We start from the raw sequence: 14,632 nt of genomic DNA on the forward strand, positions 1-14,632 counted from the left end.
TTCAGAGTTGAAGAGCTGAAAACAGAGCCACAGCAAGCAGAAGTGACTGTTTGCCTGATGAGTTTAAATTAATGGCTGTTCCTCTGGTGTCATGAAATGCCAGGTGCCCAGTGCCTCTGGCAACAGTGCCAGGTTAAAAGCAGCAGCCCACAGCACATATCTGGAGCAGGTCAGTAGCAGGTTTAGAAACTGGAGCCAAAAGGATAGGTTATTCCACTGAAAGATGGGCTTTTGGTAGCTATGCTGTTTAGAATGGGACTACTGGATGTGCCCCATATGTCCTGTGCCTTGGGATCCAGAATCAATGGCTCCTTGGGCACTCTGGAAAACCCGACTGTTGCTAATCTTCAATGAAGATGAAGAACAAGAACATGCCTCGAGCCTGCATATGTCCCAACAAACTATGGATACCCACTCCTTTGTCAGTCATTATATTAAACCTTTATGAGTGAAGGAGGCAAACTCTGGAGGAGGCAAACACAAGGAACCCTCTGTAATAGCTGATGACTACTTCTCCTACCTATTTATTTCCCTGATTTCTCTTTATTGGTATTAAAGCTCCAGCAATGATCAAAACATGACAATGGCACCAAGGAGTTTGCAGTATTCATCTTGTTTGTAAGTTGATTTATCCTGCAGGTATCACCCAAATCCATCAGGCACTCGGTAAACAAGGTAAAAGTTTCATCTAGGTTCTCAGCCAGTGATGTCTAAGAGTCTTTGCAGCAACGGATAATTACTTGCATTAATTGCAGACTCCTCTAAGATCCATTACGCCACAGCATAAAAATGATTGGACATATAAATTGCAGGACTGACTTTTTTTTTTCTTTGATTTGTTCAAAATACTTACCATTTGTAGGCACAGGAAGCACACAGAGAAAGTCAATCTGGATGTGTGGTTTGCAGTCAAGACGATGCAGTGCCAAAACCAACAGCCTCACAATTGAGAGATCCAGGTGCAGTTTCTCATTCTGTCACAGGCAGCTCATATGATCTTGAGCATGTCATGAAACCTGTCTGTCTGTCCCCATCTGTAAAATAAGGATAATATTAGTTAGCTCATGTTAAAGCCTGAAAGATGTCAAAACAGGAAGAAAAAGGGAATCTGTCAACACTGACTTTTCATCCATCAGTGTCTTCTAAGAGTTATAGAAAGCACTGTGACTAGACGGAATCCATTTCCCTGTCTATGATATACTCATTGATTGGTCTTTGCTTGGTGGGCAACTCTTCACTGTGACTGTGCTCTGTGCCTAATGATGACATTCTCTTAGAATGTTTTCTCTTCTCTGGAAAGGTGGATGACAACCAGATGCTCTAAATTCATAGCTGGATTCACCCAATATTCCACTTAACTCCCTCAAGTTCTTTACAGAGCTTGATTAGACATTCTCCTGTTTTGCAATGAATTTGAAGCACGTTTGTTGACAATAAATCCCAATGTCTCACATGCTCCTTTACATCTCCTGTGATACACACTATAATTGCTCTTTACAAAAAGGACAAAAGCCCTATTACTGAACTTTTGTGAGGTGTTGCTTTTGTGGGCATGGTAGAGTTCATTTTCCTCTGCTTCCCTTTGTCTCAGCAGCACAAGCAGCAGCTACTCCTCTGCAGAAACACATTAGTGTCATACAAGTTTTCAGTCATGTGATGCCTACTAACTTTAATGGAAGTCCCATAGCTGCCATCCCACACAGTGCTTTGAAGATTTGGGCTCTGTGTTTTATCCCAGATAGACAGTCTATAAAAGTCTCACAAACAATTCGGGCACAGTCTCTGACTCGGCCAGCTTTCACCACTGAAATGTTATCCTACAGCAGAACCAGCCCCAGGCTTACATTTGGGCAGGAATGGAAGTGATGCCACGTCTCTTTGGGAACCCTCTTAGCCAGCAGACCCTAGAATATATACAACACAAGCGAAACGAGGCAGGGGTCCTCTGCACTATCCTCTGGTGTTGCACTCTCCAGGCGTAACATTTGGCCAACATCAAAGAGGGGCAGGAAGAATAAGAAACCCCCACATCAGCTCAGCAGGAGTTTTGGGGGTTTCTGTGGGGTAGCTCACATTCTGTCCAGGCACACAGCCTTGGCCTGCATTTGTTCAGAGCATCATGGAATTATACAGTGCTTTCTGAAGAGCTTTAGTGACTGTCATAGGAAAAACTAAAAACCAAACAAACATCGAGGGCAGGGTGAAGGGAAGGCTGCAGGAGTCTGCTGAGAGCCTGAGAGGACAGCTGTGCACAGGAGAACTTCCCGTTCACAGCTGGGGACAGCTGTGTAACCTCTGCTTGGCACGGGCACAGCCACCTTGGGTCTGTGCAGATACCCTTTCTCCTACCTCTGTCTCACTCAGCTGTAAGCTCTGTGCTCTGCAGATACAGCAGCCTCTGCTGCTGGTCCTACTTCATTCACACAGCAGGGAGAGACAGACAATCCTACAAACAGGGAATAGGACCACAGTGTGTGACTACAGTGAGGAATTCAGTATCCTGATGGCTTGCTGAGGTCTCAGACTCATAGGCACATGGATCCCAAGCAGGTATCAAACAGCAGGATCATGTTACCACAGCTTGCTGCATCCCTTTTCCTCAGCACCATGCACTCATCAGCTGCCAAGAGCAGCTGCCTGGTGGGGCAGGCCCGCTCCATACAACCCAAATGTATAGGACCTGTTCTGCACCTGCAGTGGTGCAATGGTGCAACAGTTTGTGTCCTTGCCTAACCCTGCTTTCCTTACCTTTATCTCAGACACCAGGCTTGTCAGTAGCTGTTTCCTTTATTGAAGAGCACACCCAGGTGTGCTGTCAGGTGAACAGTGACACAAAGAACTATGTCTCACCATCACCCCATTCCCTGGCTCTTGCACAGCTGCAGCAGAGAGTACAAGATGACCATTTTTGGGACTAACTCAGTGCCCAGTACCTCAGCCCTCTCCTTCTTTGTGCCTTCTCTGTGGAGGTCCCCCCCAGCAGTTTGGAGGCAATAGAAAGAATTTGGAAAGCTCTGTGGCTCTTTGCTGTTTTCATGTCTGTTTACACATATTACTCTCTGAATGGACAGAGGTCTGTGGAACTGCTGATTCATGAACATCTTTGCCATCTGTGGCCTCTTCAAATGAGAGTTCACCCTGACCCAAGGATGATTTAGTTTTCTTGGCTGTTCATCTCAAACTGATTCTGTCTCCAGTCTCTCAGACTTCGAGGGATTTGGGAAAAAAAAAAGTATTATTGAATCTCTTGTGAAGCTGTTAAGTCTGAGCAGTGAGGCATTCAAGTATGAGAGAGAAGGGGTAGATGTCAAGAGTTAGTGTTGGGGGAAGACTTCATACATAGCTATCTTCTTCAAACCTGCAAGTATCAGAATATTTGCAAAGTCAGTTTGGAGACCACTGAAGAACAAGCAAGAGCCTCTGACCCCTGAGCTGGGTCTGAGCATGCACTGGAACCAGAGTTTCCAAATACTGCACACATCCATCCCAGACAGCCTAGAGCCACCTCCTGTCCCATCTCCAGAAAAGCTTAATTTCCTCCTTCCTCACCCAGCCATCATCAGCACCTGTTTTTTGTAGATGTTATCAACTTTAGCTCTACTGTCTTTCCTTCTTTCTTTTCTCACCATGCTCTAACAATCTGTTGCTGCCGATCTACTTTCCCATGAATGGTCATAGCCTCACCAAGCAGGGCAAAGCTGTGGTCAGTAAGATCTCCTGCCAGGGCATGTTATATGACACTATAGTGGCCAAGCAGCTGCCCTCACTCTCCCCCCGCAGCTACATCTTCCTACTTGTGAAACCATCCCCTCAGAACCAGAAGAACTCGCTTAAGGGTAAGATGCCTGAATAGGGATAGCTGGAATTAGCCCTAAAACTTACGAGAGCTGACACCAGAATCTGAAGAGGTGCTGCTGTGCTGTACCTCCCACTAACGTCATCAACACGGAAGGTGCTTTGCATGCCTCAATATTAGCCCCAGTGTTATCACAGGACAAATCATAACCATCATAATAAAATTTTGCAATAACCTCAGTTTAATTAACAGTAAGAAGAAAAAAGTCTCACCAGGGCAGATGGTGAGCTCTTAGTTTCTCACATGACAAATGTCAAATTACCGTCTCCACAGAACATCAGAGAGCACATTCAAAAAACCCTGGAAATGTTTATTAAAGCAACAGTAAAGATCCTGGCTGATCCACCAGGATCCATCCACATAAAGGAGATAAATGGAGAGCTGGGTTTTAAGGAGTTACCACCAATAAAGGACTTAAGAGAATAATACTGCACTCTAACTGAACTCAGGCACTGAAATCCAGAGTCACAGAGACCACTGTCCTTCAGCCACCTGCACCCTGTGGTCTGTCCTTGGTTTTACATCAGTTTTCTGCTCCTGTGCCTGCCCAGAACAACATTTCCAAGGAGGTACACTTCATGCTGTCCTCCACAGGTATCCAGAGACAAGGTGCCTTTTGTCTGAATACCCTAAGGCATGGGGTCTTGCAGCTCTGAGAACATCAAATGCAGAGTGAGGCTCCTCACACCATGAAGCTCTGATCACTTCACTCTAAAACAGAAGCTGCCCACCAACAGCAGGACAGGGAGAGCAAATTAGTGGAGGGTATAGTTTCCCTCTGAAGAGCTTCACCCGGAATAGCTGATGGTCGGCAGTTGGACAGTCTCGTGGGAAGTGAGAGAGGAGCACTCTCAGATTGAGGAACGCATTGAACCCAGGTCTCCCACTTCCTCAGTGAATGCTCTAAAATAAAAGACAGTGACTTAGAAGACAGACACCAGAAGGAAGGAACCAGAAGGAAGGAGCACTAGTCTCCTACTTCCAAGGTATTGCTGGCACTGCCCTTGGGGAGAAGCATGCCATCAGAGCCCTTAAAGGACTCAAGCATGAAGTCCTGAGCACAGTTTCTATGCTCTAATGGGATGACATGGATGTGAGAGGAAGATGATTTCAGAAACAACTGTATTTTCATTCTGTCCTTTAGATATCAAGCATGTTCTCTGTTTGGCAGAGAGATGTCTCAAATGTCAGGGTTAGGTCTGAATGTAGCCCTCTTGAATAGGGAAAACGAGGGGGAAGGAAGGGCAGTGCCACTGTACAGGACTGCTGCTCTAGTCCCTGGGAACACACACACATCTGGGCTACAATCCCCTCAGCCTGTCCTAGAAGCCTAGGTTACTGTCTCCTTCCTGTCCACATGCTAGGAAAAGTCTTGGCACAACAGCACGGCTTTTGCTTCTAGGTCTGACTCTTGAGGCTATAGACAGAGGCACCTCCTGTTGGGACAGCTGTGCCCTCTGTGGAGCCTCACACACCCCAAACCACAGTCAGTCAGCTAGGGGACTGAGGTGCCTGGGGGTCTTTCACTTCATCTGCACTCTTTGGATGAAAGGATATGGTTCACTGAAGTCTTACAGATCTTTCATAGATGTGCAAATGGATGTGTTCTATGGGGATTTGTTTCAGCTCTCCTGTGTTTTTATCTTCTGATGGGACAGGACACTTTGCTTCTCCCCCTTTTGTAGAAAATAGGAGAAAAGATGACTTGACACTTCATGGTCTTAGTGTTATCTTGCAGTAATAGTAACAACAACAAAGCAAGAAAAGTGCACAAGTTTCAAGCGTTGGCTGGTAATTCCACACACAGTCTTGTTAGGCCTGTCATAAAAAAGGCAACATGACACAATTTTTGCAAGCTGTTTCTCTTGGCAGATGGCCTTTCCATTTCAGTGTAACTCAAAAGGCTGAAGTGACTGACACCACTCTTAACTTTAGTTAAACCCTACCATAGCTGCTGCAGCCACTTCAGAGTTCTGCTTTCATGTTGGTGCTAGCACAGGGAGTTTCAGAAGAATTTTGGATTGGCTTGGATACAAGTCTAGCAGTGTGCTACAAATAGAAATAGCAGAAGAAGGTAGTAGAGTAAAAATATTTAGTGTTAGATCATGGGTAGAGAAGTAGCACAGACAGGAAGTCAATGAAAGGGATAGGCATGCTGCTGCCCTCTGTCACTTGCTACGATTCTGAATGCACCCCATTTCCAAACCCCTGACAAAACTCCCACTTGCATAACCTTGCCTCCTTCCCTCACACCAACATTTGTGGCCATTTGGATAAAAAGGCAACCACACCAAGAAGGAAAACAGCTTCTTTTAAATCTGTCCTTCAAAGCTGCCCCATGCATTGTGTAATAGTTCACATGGTCACCACATCATAAGGTTTCATCTCACAACAGGTACAGTGTGACTGAACCCTGCACTTGAACCTTTCTGACCTTTGGGGACATATGTTTGTAGGCTGGGCTCAAGCCATTCATATGGTGGCCCATACCTGAAAATCTGGCTGCCTGCAGCCAGGCTTTGGTGATACATCTAATGGCCCAGCTTGTTTTCCAAGATGCAGACCATGTCCAGTTCCTAGTCCAGTAGGATTTGTCAGTCATATTAAGGAATATGAATATGAATTTAGGAGCCTAACTTTTGGCACTTGGGGTTGGAAAACTTTAGCCAGTAAGACTGCACAATCCTATTACCATGACAGCTAGGGAATGTGAGAACTCAGCAGTTTGGAATAAGGCGCCACATTAAAAATAGATTAAACTGAAAACAGCCCTTATGGCCTACGGCACCTAGGACAAGTGTCTGCCAGCTGAAATGCCTCGTAGGTAACTGTTTGCTAGTGAATCAGGTGCTGGCTGAAGGTGCCCACAGTTGCCTCCAGACACAGACAGATTTTTTTTCCAGAGACACTGTATTATTTTTTTTTTAGCACTGCATGAAACTCGGCAGCTCCAGCCCTAGGGGGATCCATGCAAACCTCCTCCTTGCTCTGGTTCCCATAGCACTCATATCCACTAGTTTCACTTTGAAATTCAGCCTCACAGATCTCCAGACTCAGCCTAGAGTGATCAACTGTGCCAAGCTTGAGCTCTAGCTATGGAGCAGGACTGATACCCTTTCTTTTAACACAACTGTGTAAAACAATGGAGGAACCAAGTTGCCCTACTGTGACACAGGAAAATATGATCTGCATCCAGTGCAAGGTGTTGGGAGGACTTACTTCCTGGTCCATTTGCAGCCTGAGGGCAAAACAAAGAGTGAGCTTGTTTCCCTAGCTGGCATCTTCCTGTAGCCAGGGACAAAAGTCACTTGTCCATTTGGTTCTCTCAGATCTGTCCAGCAATGACCACAGAGATTTGCTGACCTGCTGGTGGGCACTTCTGACAGTTGATGGGGTTGCATTACAGCGGCTCTGCATTTTCTTCTCTGACAGATCCCAGAGGACAGCAATGCTTTTATGCTTAACATATGCTGTCATTTTGTATTATATCTTTTCTTTGGAAGCAACTTCATAAATGACCAAAACAAAACATAACCCCAAACCCCAAAATCCAAACTCTAAAGAAAGCTGAGGGGTGCTGCAGACATCACAAATGAATTACTGCTCCTTCAGCTGCTGACATGGAGTCAAAAGAAGCCATAGCCCCCCCTGCTTTGTAAGAGTGATCTGCCATAGAGTGGTGGTTACTGGTCACTAACATTACTTCCCTGGATTTCTGCTCTTTTTCTTCTCCAGTCCCATGATGTGGTGAGGCCCTTGATAGAGGCTTTTGCTGCTGTATCAGCATCTGTGGCATTAGAAAAATTTGTGACAATAGAGCAAAACTTTGGATTCCACAACTGGGTTGCTTAAAGACATAAATGACCAAGAACAACCCCAGTGCATAACTGTCCTCTTCCTCCTCAATCAGTCCTGCCATGCCTGATTCATGGAGCAGTCACAGAGTGACAGCAAGTGTTAGTCTTGCATAAGGAACTGACAAATTACTTGCTCAATGCAGACTGGATGCATTCACATGTAATGGCTCAGTGTGTTGGAATAATATTACAAGCACATTCTGTCCAATTTCATCTTCAGCTGAGTATAGTAACTTGTTGAATATTGCAATACACTTGTCAGATTCAAAAACCTTTTTATTTTATTAGGTTTAATTCCCTGAAAAACTCTATTTTCCCTGCAGGATTGTTTGGGAATGCCTTACACTAACAGAATCAAGAAAAAGATATAGCATATACCAGACTAATTCTGCCCTGCAATAAAAACAATGCCAAGACTTTGGGGGATTTCAGAGTAATTCTACTTCTGTTAATACAGGTTGCCTGAAGCCATCATTGACTAGACTCTGGTGGAATAACTAAAACCAGGTAAATTATAGATAGAGATATACCTCTCCCAAGCCCTGGGTTTTTCAAAGACATCTGTTCCCCACATACAGTCGATATATTTTGAGATGCAGAAGGCACCTTTTTCATACATGACTCTTAACATTTACACTGGGTTTATGATCCTGCAGTACCTCTGTGGCACAAGGCCACGGGTGTAAACGTGGGTGGAAAAGCTGTCAGCATAGCGGAAAAAATATTCTGCTGAAACTCAAAACTTGCAGAAACAGCTGAGTCACTCTTTCACAGTTAAGGTAGTCTGGGCTTGTTACCCTCTTCTGTGCCTCTGGATGGTGCCTGGCACACACCCCCATCCTCTGACTGCCAGTGACTCCAGCACACCTCTAAGTAAGAACTGCCTGGGAAGTATCCGACTGACTTTCCTCACACACAGATGCATTCTGTCATCCATGCACAGGAACTGAATGGATGCTGACTGTCCTGGACACTCAAAGCCCCTGGGTACATACAGCAATGCAGGTAGATTTGCAGTGACCAGTTCATGCACATCAGCTCTACTCTGGTGTGCAAGACAACACTCATCAGTACTGCCAACTTGGAATCAGAATCATAGGATATTTAGAGTTGGAAAAGACCTTAAGATCAGCTAGTTCCAACCCAGGGACACATCATACTAGACCATGTCACCCAAGGTTCTCTCCCACCAGGCCTTGAACACTCCCAGGGATGGAAAATTTACCACATCTTTGGACAACCTGTTCTAATTTGATCACAGCTCTCAAGGCAAACCTCCTGAGGATTAATGTTGTTTTTAGACTTTCATTATGTTAATGCTTTTTAATAAAACATCTCAGCTCAAGTGCACTAAGCTAAAGGAGACAAAAAGACTGAAAAAACATCTTGTCATTTATTAGTTTATTTTTTTCTTTTTGTGTGTGTGTCCCTTTTTTTTTCTTTTCAAGTCTCCTGATTCTCCAGTCAGCATTACTGTTTTGGCTGGGAAGAGGGAGCTGCCTAGGAGCCATTTATTAGCACATAAAATTACTGAAATTGCAAAGGTCCAGAAGTCATAACTACCAACAGATTATAGACTCTACTGGTGCAGTAACATATGAAATCTGTAAAGCTCATTTTAAAAGGAACAGCCTATATATTTTGATCCCCAGAAAATATAATCTGGCTTGAAAGTCTTTTGATTCTGTGACCTGCATTTTAACCAGAATGCAAGATTTTCCTGAAAACTTGTATTTGTGTATCCAAATCAAAAAAGTCTACACATAAACAACCACTTAATTTGCATGTACAACAATGTGCCAGATTTTCAGCATGTAAGAATAATTTTCGTAAGAACTGCAGCAACAATATATATTAATTAGCTGCACCATACATACACAAGAAAGCAAATGCTGTCACTGGGATTCGCTCGCTTGTGAGGCAAGTTTGCCACTGTAAAATGGCAAAGCAAAGGTAACTTTTGCATTTTAAACCCCTTAACAGCAAGCACATTCTGACAAACCTTCCATAAAAGCTTATTTCCCAGTTTCGTATTACACGTTAATGTGACAGTGGCTTGCTTGCACCCTTGTATTTCCTCCTCCAGTGGGAAGATATATTCCATAACATACATCATAAAGCATGCCCAAGATGTACACATCCCCCAAGCTCGACTTGTTCCCTTACCCTTCTCTCCCATCACACTAGAATTATGGGTGGGACACTTGTGATAGAAGAAATGCAGGGAAGAATCCCCCTATGTATCAGAATTTTTCTGAGTCTTTTCTTGTTCTCATATTTCACAAACCCCAGCAGTCCTCCAGCAAGAGCAGTTTGCTTTTCATGGGAAATTACTCTGACTGGGGCAAAATACACTTTTCTAAACAAACAGTTTGTGTTATATAGCATGAAAGCTAAAAAAAAAAACTAAAGTAGCCTCAGCTACTTTCACTTTACCCAGTTACTTTACTTAGGCCTACATTCTGCCTACCATCCCCAAGTGCACAAACATACATAAGCTTTGGCTGGATACCATCTCAAGTGCTTGGCCCTCTAAGAGCAAAAGTCAGACAATTTGCTCTCTCTTGGGCACTCTTTTCCTGGATTGCTCTCCTTGAACATTTGCTCTCAATCCAGTTAAATCTGATGCAAATTTTGCTACTGACAGAATCAAACTCTGAATATCCTCACTTCTATATCCTAACTGCAGCCTCTTTTATTCTCCCTTCTCCAACTTTCCCTCAGTATCACAGTTTCTTCCAAATACATTCCTTTTAGTCTCCAACAGCCTTGTTTATGCTTCTACTCGCTGGTGGCTGCCCATACCTGGCCTGCAATGACCTGTACTGCAGCATCATGCGGACAAAGGGAAACCCACTTTCTTCGCATGTTTCACATGCACCACAGCACTGGAAATGGCATTGCCAGACTCATGGTAGAGTCTTGCTGTGCTCGTTTACTCAGCCCTGTTTCCTCAGCCAGCAGAGTGCCTGAACAGTGAACAAGCAGAGCTCAGACACCAACTGAGCTTCTATCACCATAAACTGCATGATTTGCACGGGGAAGAGCAGCCACATCAATACATGAACTTTCTCTCTACTAGCAGCATACCCAAGAAAGAACACAACTAGGTGTCCTTCCAGTCAACCAGTCTCTCCGAGTCAACCAGTAATGCTTAGTGAAACCAATGAAAAGACTCTTATAACCTGTACTGGGCATGGAGCAGCCATCTTGACAGAAGTACGTGCACCTTCAAAAAACATTGCTCAGTTATAAGCACAAAATACAGGTACCAAACTATGTACTATTTAGCTGAGCCCTAAAATGTTTTCATTGCTTCGAATCTCCTCTACTGAAAGGGGAAGCACAAATTTCACTTGATCAAATGAATACAGTAGAACTCTCTCTGCCAGATGCTCATAAGCTCTTACAGGGATAATCCAGGTCACTGTAACACTGAGGAATATATCCAGCTACTGAACAACAAACACCAGTCAAGTTGAGAAACATCTGTCACTGTTTAAAATTCTAAGGAAATCTTCCATATACAGATTAGCAAATTAAAATTACAGTTATATTACTGATAGTTAAAAAATCAGATTTCCTACACTACTTGGTAACCAAATTACTAAGTAAATTACATGAACTAAATGAAAAATGTGAATTACATTCTTCACGTATTACCTAATGACATATATAGTGTTATGGGTCTTATGAAATTTCCACTTGGAATTTGCCTTAGCAAAGGCCGCCTTTTAAATTGGTTTTATCAACTCAGAATTCTTGATGTGATATTTGCAAATGTTATTGCTCACAATGCAAACATAAAGCAGCATACCTAGAGCTTTATTTATTTACATTACCAACATGTTCACTTGATGCTTTCGTGTGGTAATCATATACTGACTTTTTCAAATAAATGTTGCCAATAGAGTTATTATATACATTCCTCACTTAGCAAGCCAAATAATAAAGTGCTATTCTTAAAACTGCAGTCTAGGGAATTGAATCCTAGTTTTATTGCAGTCAATAGCAACCCCCCCTAGCCTCCAGAAACAACTGGAATAAGCTAATTCTGCAACCAATAATAAGATAGGTCAAGAAATTTTTGGTATGAAAACTCTGGCAATCCCATTCTTTTGGTATTTAACATGAGTTCCAGTAAACACAGGAGGGTTGCTGACTGGAATGAAGCAAGCACCACTGGCACATAGCCTTCCAAATTTTATATTATTTTATGAGAAGTCTAAATGCTAATTTGCACAATTATGAATCAACAACAGACACTCATTTCAGCCTGACTCTGTCATCAGGGTTTTAAGTGAACTGGCATGTCAATAAAAATGTGAAAATAACTTAAAAAGTTGGTTAATATACATTCCCAATCCACCAAACTGAACTTGGTTCCACCAAAGCAAATTAAATCCCAATGTATAAATGACAACACAATGAAAGTAAAGTGTATATGTTACAGAGATGACTATAAGCTTGTATATAATAGCTAGAATATGTGATACTTACTGACCAACAGCAGGTCTGGCGCTCAGCCCTGATCTCACAGTTGCTGGTTTGGGTGTACTTAACGGTATTTGTTCACAGCATTTCTTCTCACCAAGGGACTTCAATACAAATCACATGGTGGATCCAATACATATCAGCAGCCCTAGATTTATTTGGTTCTTGAGGGAAGTCTACAGCCAGATGCATTAGAAGCTGTGGAGAGAATATCCAGAGACAACTGAGGTACAAAAGTTCCCTAGTATTCAAAAAAGTTCTGAAACATTTTGAAGCATTACTCAGCCATGACATTGCTGACTCCAATGGGATCTTGCCATACAAAGTGGTGCAAATGCCTGCAGTGGGATTAAATCCTAAATGTGGCTCTTTATTTTAAATGTAAAGATTTAGAAATCACAAAACCCTGCTCAGAAAAGGTGCTGTGCTAACCCCTCTCTACAGTCACATGCTACTGCCTCTCAGTGAAGCTGCATTAAGAAAAGCACCCATTGCTGCCTGTTACCAACATCCTCACATTTCAAAGAAGTTCTCAATTTAACAAAGGAAGGAGTAATGCCTAAAACTAGGGGAGGTCTTGATTCTGTCAACTAGGAACTGTTGCTGAAATACAAGCTGCCCTGAGCTGCACAGTAAATACAGTCAGTGCAGGCCAGAGCCAGCTTCCGCTGCATGGGCCCAATCCTGTTCCCACTAAAGTCAGTGGCAGAACTCCAAGCTGTTTAATGGGAACTGCAACAAGCTTTCTATCTACTTAATATAAATGAAGATACGCATCTCCTCTTTGACATATTTTGGGCTCAAAGCCATTGGCTGACACTTGTTTGGTTCTCTGCATGTATGTGACTCATGGGATAATATAATGCCTGATTCCCATTCTGCCAGACCTGTCTTTCTCCGTGGTTAACTATTAATTTCAGAGGCAAGATGCAATACTGCAGTAAAATAGGATGGTGTTAAACTAACAAAATTGCACTTTAATATTCAGAGTAAATGAATTGGATCCCCTTTTGTGAGGATTCCCTTCCAATTAAAGAGCTATACCCACAGAGTCCTTAAGACATCAGCCCATCGCTCCTCCATAGAGATGGAGTTTGTGGAAGTCTCTAGCAAAGTACTTGGCAGGTAAGGTAATGTAAACATGCTGGCTTTACCCTGACAGGACAGCTTGAGGAGAAGCATGATAATGGAAATGACATAAAATAGTATGTGTTCCAAACAGTTGATTGTTTTGGACTACCTACACAGAGCTGGCTAACTCTGGATACACAGGTGTTCAATGAAGTATAAGCATACCCTGATTTTCCAGCAATTCTGTATTCAGGATAAGGGCAAACTTTCTCTATTTGAGTGCATAGCCTAAGTTTGAGATACTAAGTAGTACCATTAAAACAAACAAACAAAATCAAACAAAACAAAACCAAAAAAACTAATAATATGGGCTGAAAGGAATTATCTAAGCAGTCTAATTCTTCTGAAGTTTCTTGTGATATGCTTATTATTACTAAGTGCTGTCTTGGCTTTAAAATGCAGTTATCTCAGAAGTAATACAACATTTTCAGATCAGTTTCATATCACCCTTTCAATCAGGTATCACATTTTCAATCAGTTTCATATCACACTGAAACACAGATATTTCCATGCAAGGTGTGTGTCTGCATGAGATTTCACTTGCAGAAACACAGATTTCACTACAGGCAAACAAAGAGATACTCAGAATCAGAGATGTCAATATATAAAACATTATATTTTACTTAATCTGTTATACCAAGAGGGGGCAGTGGGCCTGCCTTTACCCAGTTAGACATCTGCCATTCTTTTTACCATTGACTTGGGTTTGATCCAATTCAACCAGAAAATCCCAACCAATAAGCACAAAGCACTGTGGAGCACCTGCTTTCTTCTAAAAATACCTTCCACTGCTCCCTTTCAGTGTGGAAATTCTTATGAAGCATTTCAAGACTTGTGCTGATCCTCCAGACCCCTGCAGCAGGCGAATGAGGCACAAAAGCTCCTTAGAGGCAAACAGCCTGTAGCAGTGGAAAAATAAAACCAAATCACAGAGAAATCTTGACATTCCTCCACCACCCTCAACCTGCTGCAGGACTGTGCTACGGTTGTGAGCAATCTCTCAACTCTGTACACAGTGCTGGCAGACAACTACTCCCTTCCTCCCCAACATGTGATTACTCGCTTGGCCTCTCAGTCACTGCCCACCTGCATGTCTCACCCCTCTGTGTCCCCGGCCTCATGTCTGGGGCTGGTGAGGGGTGGAGAAGGAAGGACTGCAGAGGCACACTTGTGCAGCAGGGAGGGCAGTGGCTGGCAGCATCACAGCACTGCTGCCTGTAAAAGGAACAGGCTCAGTGGGAAACTCAAAAAGGGACCCCGCAGTCGTGCAGACAAATGCTGCTGAGTGTACACA

The 14,632-nt window shown here is 43.2% G+C and overlaps 1 long non-coding RNA gene across 1 annotated transcript; it reads right to left on the reverse strand.

Moving 5' to 3' along the window:
• Positions 1-867: 867 nt before the first annotated feature.
• On the reverse strand, positions 868-14,547 carry LOC115947032 (uncharacterized). The gene is made up of 4 exons (XR_004081019.2): positions 14,425-14,547; positions 14,121-14,237; positions 12,214-12,405; positions 868-1,034 (listed from the first exon to the last, which is right to left on the reverse strand). It is a non-coding gene; the product is annotated as an uncharacterized lncRNA (long non-coding RNA).
• Between the last annotated feature and the right edge of the window lie 85 nt (positions 14,548-14,632).

Source organism: Melopsittacus undulatus, chromosome Z, assembly GCF_012275295.1.
Source record: "Melopsittacus undulatus isolate bMelUnd1 chromosome Z, bMelUnd1.mat.Z, whole genome shotgun sequence".
NCBI lineage: Eukaryota > Metazoa > Chordata > Aves > Psittaciformes > Psittaculidae > Melopsittacus > Melopsittacus undulatus.